Source organism: Merops nubicus, unplaced genomic scaffold (assembly GCF_000691845.1).
Source record: "Merops nubicus isolate BGI_N331 unplaced genomic scaffold, ASM69184v1 scaffold4491, whole genome shotgun sequence".
NCBI classification, from domain to species: Eukaryota; Metazoa; Chordata; class Aves; order Coraciiformes; family Meropidae; genus Merops; species Merops nubicus.
Window position 1 is genome coordinate 154446 of NW_008586140.1, and position 6797 is coordinate 161242.

The following is a 6797-nucleotide window of genomic DNA, read 5'->3' on the forward strand; positions in this document are numbered from 1 at the left end:
TGTGCTCTCCCCATCAGCAGCAGGGAGGCAACTGTATGTATGGTTGCAGCCTCCAACTCCATAAACAGCACTGGAGGCTTGTGCAGGCACCTTGGCCAATAAAGATAAATAAGGTCCTTTTATTCTTCTTCCCTCCACTTCCATTCAAGAGTTTTCCCTCTCTTTTTTTTTTTTTTTTTATTATATGACAGCCAAGGAAATTTGCAAAGAATAAACAGGAGTAACTTTTCCTCTAATTAGCTACTAAATGGGCTTTCATAAAAGTAAAAAGAACCCCACTGCATGCACACACTACTTAGGGGCGCTTTTCTTATCAAATTAATTTCTTGATAACCTGCATTTTAACAAGTTTTCCAAAGAACCTATTATGTAGGTAACTGAAAATATTTATCTTGGGCCCTGGACTTGCTATTTTTAGTTTGGTATTTATCTGTTGCTTGAATAGGTGACTGAAATACTAGTCAGGGGTCACACACTTGCAGTGCTGACTCTCGTCTGTCCAAACACAGTAGCTCTTGTATGAGCAGCTGTTTAGGAAGCACTTGCTCAGATTGCCTGCCATAAAGCATCCAACAGTGAGAAACCAAAATAGGCTTTGACTTGGAACAGAACAGCTTCTAGGAATGCCATGCTGGCCAAAAAAACAGTTCAGCAAGCCTTGCTTGGTTTATGACTGCTTCAATCACTTAAATACTTCCATTGGTTCATTTGGGAAATGGAAGTTGAGAGTTAGATACAACTTATTTACTCTCATTTTACACTAGACAGGTATTTGATAGCTCCAGAAATTTGTGACAGCCCCTAAAAATCAGATTGTTTTAACTATGACACTGATGCAGCTGGTTGAATAAGGCAAACAACTCTTTGTGCTTTCCTCTCCTGGATGGAAAGTCCTTGCCTAGTCTACTAGGAGGAGCCATCGCCATGCCGATGCAGATGCTAAATTAGAAAAAGGCATCTTTCCCCAACATTTCTCTACAGGCAAAATAGTACAAGCCAGTAAGAAGTATACAAGGAAAGCTCTGATTCTCCACCACTTGGCAAGTTAATATATATATCTCATCTGAAGAGTCTGTATCAAGGGAAGACAGAAAATAATTAAGTGCTGGAAGGTGAAACCTTAACATAAAGGTCAGACTTCTGGTCTCTGTCATTGGTATGGGCATATAAATCCTTTTCAAAATGGGATTTTTCAGTGGAAGCATTCAGTTCTTCTTGCATTGAAGCATTATCTTCCCAGCTATATTTCAGTCTTCCAGCATCACCCCTCCCTTCAAATTTGCAAAAGCACATATTCACCACCGGATGTATGTGCTCACAGGTCCTATACATCATCTTATGCCATTTTAGCTAACAACTAATTGCCAGTAAGTTTTAGCTCACTCTTTTTTTCCAAAATCCTTTTATTACATCCAAAGGTTGCACATTGGAAAGGAATTCAGACTTTAACCTTCATTTTAGGTTACCTTGATTTAAAAGCCCTGCCTGGCAAAATTGTCTTCCCATTCATTTAGTTTCAATGATACACATTCACTCTTTAAGACCAGATTGTAAGGAAGCACTGCACACTTCCACGTTAAGAGCGTATCCTTGCAACCAGACCAGCAAAAGCAAGAGAAGAGCTCATCACAAAGTCCAAAACACCACCAAAACAAAAGCTTCTGGCAAACCCTTCCAAGTCCCAATGCCTCCTGCATTCTTCTGCCCATTTCACTGTGAAGCTCCCTACATCTCTATAGGCACATTGATCTATCCCAAGAGAAGCAAACCTTTGCTCACTGCCACAGAATTGCACTCTAAACAACCAGCCCACCTTATGGTGTTGCCAAATGCAAACTGAGAAGTACCAATGTACAGAGTCTGCAGATGATCTGCAGCAACTGTTTTAAGACCAGATACCTGCCTAACTGCCTTCCAAAGTTGTTTGCATCACCAGGACCTCCCACTTCAGATCCTCAGATCCTTAAACACTGCACTTTCCAAGTGAATTCTCACTTTGCTGTGGCCAGCCTAAAATTTGTTCTCCTCCTTGTCAAAAGTAAATGTTGAAATATTTTTCTCCATCTTTCACAGAGACACAAACATGCAAAGTCAGGACTTGTCAGCAATCTCTAATCATCTGCATTGTTGGAAACGTCTGCAGGCTGAAGAAAAATGTGTGTTTCTCTTCACAGTGACATTCCAGAAGAAATAAGAGTAATGGATGACATGGATATATTGCCTTTTCTTTTTTTTTTAAGGAATAAAAGCTTTGTGGTTCCACAGCCATAGCCTGAAGAGTCATTTAAAGAATATTAAGGAGAAAAATATAACATAAGGCAAGATATTTGTTATTTTGGGTTGGTATACAAATGAAAAAACAAAGTAATTCTGAAGCACCTGACTTGCAGCTTTACTTTTTCAATGCTAAAGAGTCCACCATCTTCCTGGATGCATTATCTTGCCAGCAGCAGACTTTTCACAGTGGATTAATGAAAGCTTGTGGTGGGCTACACGATCATGACAGTGTCAGCAAGCCCAAAACAGAACAGAGCCAAAGCAGTGATGTGTCCCTCTGCTCCTCAAATACACAAACAAGCAACATTTTCCAGCACAACAGTACAATTTCCAGATGCTCATACAATACCTGCTAGCCCTCTCAAGTCACTGGAGCTGAATGATGATGCAGGCAAACGGAGCAAGACCAAGACTGATGAGGGTCCTTAAATGAGATGAACTTATAGACCAGCAATCTCAAGAACAGAGAAATTGTGACTGGGATGAATTTAATGGAAAGAACCCAAACAACCCATGAAGGATGAACACTAATCTTTTTCTCTTTCTTAGCAGCACAGCTCCCATGTACACGCTGAAGAAAACAACTGCTTCAACTGTTTCCTTTAACTGAAATACAGCTCTGGAAAGGGACTATTTTTTAAGAGCTGTATCAAGCCTCGCACTCCATTACGAGGTTGGAGCCCTGTCAGAAGGGCTATAATCCTCACATCTTCAAGTTAGCAAAAGAGTGATAGACTACTTTTAAGTATATTAATTTACACAGTAGGCATACAAAAAAAAAAAAAGGTGGGGAGGGGAAGAAGATCTTAAAGGGAGTGTGATTTTCTCAAGTATCCCTTAAATGTCGGAAGGAGCCTCCATCAATTATCAGGAATACCAAAGCTTCCCAGAAAGGAGAGAAATTCCATGCCTACTTAAAAGCTAGTTTCCTCCTTCTGTAGGATCTCACACAGCAGGAGTACCTGGGATCCTAAGCACTTCAATGTAAATCAGATGATCCTCTGCAACTCATGAAGTACAGAAGACAATCAGAGTGGTGCTTCTGGTTAGCACTGAGTTTCCAGAAGCAAAACCAAGGTGGTGTTAGTAGGGGCTTTGTCTGCAGCCGACTAGACATAGCTTTTCAGACAGAATCCAAATGTGTACAGCAGTCTTTCAGTTTTCTCCTGAAGTTATTTACATACTATGCAAAGCATTTCCAGCAGTTTAGGTGTATTAAAAACACAGGAAAACAGTGGCTTCATTCAGATTGGTGGAATTGCAATACTATTTCATCCAACACCATACTATATATACAGTGTACACATACATTATATATACACTAACCCCTCAGAGGCATGTTAACAGACCACAAATATGTGTCTACATACACATATGTATGAACAGTTACCTGTTGTTAGAGAGTTACCAGAATAAAAAAGAATCTGTATGCAGATTTCTGCAATGGAAGCATAGCTAGCACTGCCTTGCAAGAAGTATGGCTTGCCATAGCACAGCAGAGCGTACTAACAAGCCATCTGTTCATTATAACAAGCTCAACAGGATTCGGCTTCTAGATGTAGAGATGCTACCTACAGCATGTCCCTTGATCAAGCAGACAATTGTTGGATATTGCCAAAGTCTTTCCACATCCCTTTCAGAGAGCATATTCCATGTCTCTGCCACCAGCACAGTCTTGATTTAAAAAACTGCTTCCCCGGGAGGCTGTGCCTTTGAGCAGAATTAGTCACACCAACAAGCAGCTCAGAGTCAGGTTCCTCCAGCTAGAGATATGCAGACCTAACCTATGCTATTTGCTTAAAGTTCTCAACTTCTACTCTCCCCTCGGAGAAAGAGGCATTGCATTTCCAGGAACACAAACATTGAAGAACATTAAATGTGTGCCAAGAAGAGATACTGGCTCTCAAAAAAGAGACAACAACCTTTCTCTCTAGCCCTTTGCAAACAAGACGGCTAATCTTTCAGTCTCTCCCCCTCTACCCTTGCTATGTCTCTGCCTTCAAACAGGGAAATTATCAAACAGCTGTTGCTTTTGCCAGCTTTGTGAGAGGCAAAGAGCAGCAGTCAGAAGTAGCAGCAGGGGAACAAGGCTGTAATATACTCCAGGTCCCATCTGTTGAGAATGGATAAGAGAAGATAGAGGACAGGGAGACAAATAGGGTCTCCAACATAGAGCTGAAGATCTCCCTTCCCACCACCTATCTTATGTTCTTTGGCTCAATATCCAGCAACTGCAGCAAAAGGGAAAAACTTGTCAAGTTAAGTGTACAAAATCAATCAATCCAGTATCTTGATAGTGTTCACAAGCAAGTTGTTTAATTAATACATTGTGCAGCCAGAATTTTGGCTTAGTTGTTGCTCTGCCATGTGGCAAACTAGACAAAGCAGATGGTCAATAAGCTCTGTTAAACTGTCAGGGCCAGCTATTATGAAGAGACACAAAACAGCTCTCTCCTAGTTCCAGAATTTAAGTCACAGCAATCTCAGTTCAATTCCTCTTCCTAGAAGCTAGCATAAAAAGAATCAAGGTTAAACTAATAACTTTCCCAAGGCTCAAATTCTGAAGTTTAGAGCATGTCAGTCCCCATGCTAAAAGATGCCCAAGTTCATTAAAAGGCACAAAAATGTGAGAAAAGCCATTACCATCTGGACTACACTAAGAAACCACTGACTTGTGAAATCAGCTAATTTGCATCTTAAAAAAAAATAAAGTGTAACACAAGTCAGGAGAGCTAGGATTGAAGTCAAATATTAACCCTTCGGCCTTTGAATTCCAAATAGAGAAATCAGTACAGCACAAGTCTTAAAAGGATGAATGGGTTAACAAGTCAAACATCAAAATACACTCTGCTCTTCACCAAGAAAGTTGTTGGCACACAAACTCTGAAACAATCTCAGACACTTTACCTCACATGTACCTCCAGATAGTACTTTGATCCTCACAACAAAGACAGATGCTCTTGAAAACAAATAACCAGGCAGAGTTGAAGTCTGGTTCAAACAGCACAAGCTCTGCTGCATTAGAGGAGAAGGTTTTCAGCATAGCACACAGCTACACCTTGCTTTGTTCTGCTAAAATCCACCTCTTCCCCATGACAGAGCCTCTCCACCTGATCACCAACAGACCTTCATGTAGGGGCCTTGTTCTGAGGCATCTCCAGAGACAAACATTCACATTTTGACAAAAACATGCCTCTGCTTCCCCTATCACCTCCCATGACAGCAGGCTTCCCTTCAAGGCCTTCAGGTGGTACAGTTTAGCTTCTGTGCTTCGCTCGAGGAAAAGCACACAGTGTGGTTTTAGAGCAGGGCACAGTTATGACAGCCCTAATCCCAGCTGCAGCAAATTCTGCCAGCAAAACATGACATACATGCAGCCCTGGGGCTCCTCAGAGCCCTTCTGCAGTGAAGCATCAAATAAGGAGACTTATTTCTGCAGTGCCCAAGCAAGGTATATCACAGTTTGCCTGAAGAAGATGGGAAGTTCTGCTTTCCTAAATAAAAGCAGCTGAATCTCTACACCAGGAGACTTAAAATAACTAACTTTTTTTAGTCTTTAGTACAACAGACCAACGTCTTAGAGCAAACCAAATAATGAATGTGTTTGCTTAGCACTAGGTAAAAGTGAAGTTTTAAAATTAAAGGCAAACTTTGATCACTGAAAGACTCATGCATCTACATCCATAGGCTTCAGCCCCACCTACACAAAGGTGTCATAATGCCTATATGGCAATGCCAGCATGTTGCACTCCCACAGCCATAAGACACCCATGTAATGCCTACGTGTACTCCTCCCTGGCCATATAACAGCTAAGCACAAGATATGTCTTTTGCTCTAGCACTACATGTAGCTAGAGTAGCTAGTTTGCTTAGGATTTAGAAGTCTTAAGCCCAGTTCTCCATAAAGTCCCATGAAGAGAGGCTAGAAGCTTTATTCCATGTGTCATGGGGCCTGAAAGACATGTTTACGTTGTAAAAATACCATAGTTAGAAGTAATTTTGCTGATGCCATTTCTTATTGCATTTTAACAGTAATTGAACGTCTCCCTGTACAGAAAAACTGCAAGTTTTACTAGAGAGTCTTGAGAGGATGTCCAGTGAGCTGATGCCCCTGTCTCTGTAAGCTCACAAAAGGCAAGTTCTTAGTGTACCCTTTCAGAAAGCCACCTTTGTGTTCACAAGCGAAATATTATGTTAAACCTTCTGGCACCCAGAACCTTTTCAGGGTCCATAATGTCTCATCTTCAGTATGCCATTTTGAGGCAAGCCACCTCAGATTAGAGCTTTAGGCTACCAACAGCTTTTGGACAGATCCTACACAAGCTCATTTGGGTGCACTACACCCACCAACACTAGACACCTCAGCACCACATTTTTCAGGCAGTACTCTATCTCATTTGTGTTTGCCACTAAGTGCCTATCACAATAGAGCTCTGATCTTAGTTGCCTGGTCCTTGCAAAAGCTCCTGCAACAGCCATCAATAATTTTAATCATAAGATCGCTGGCATCATTCAAAAGC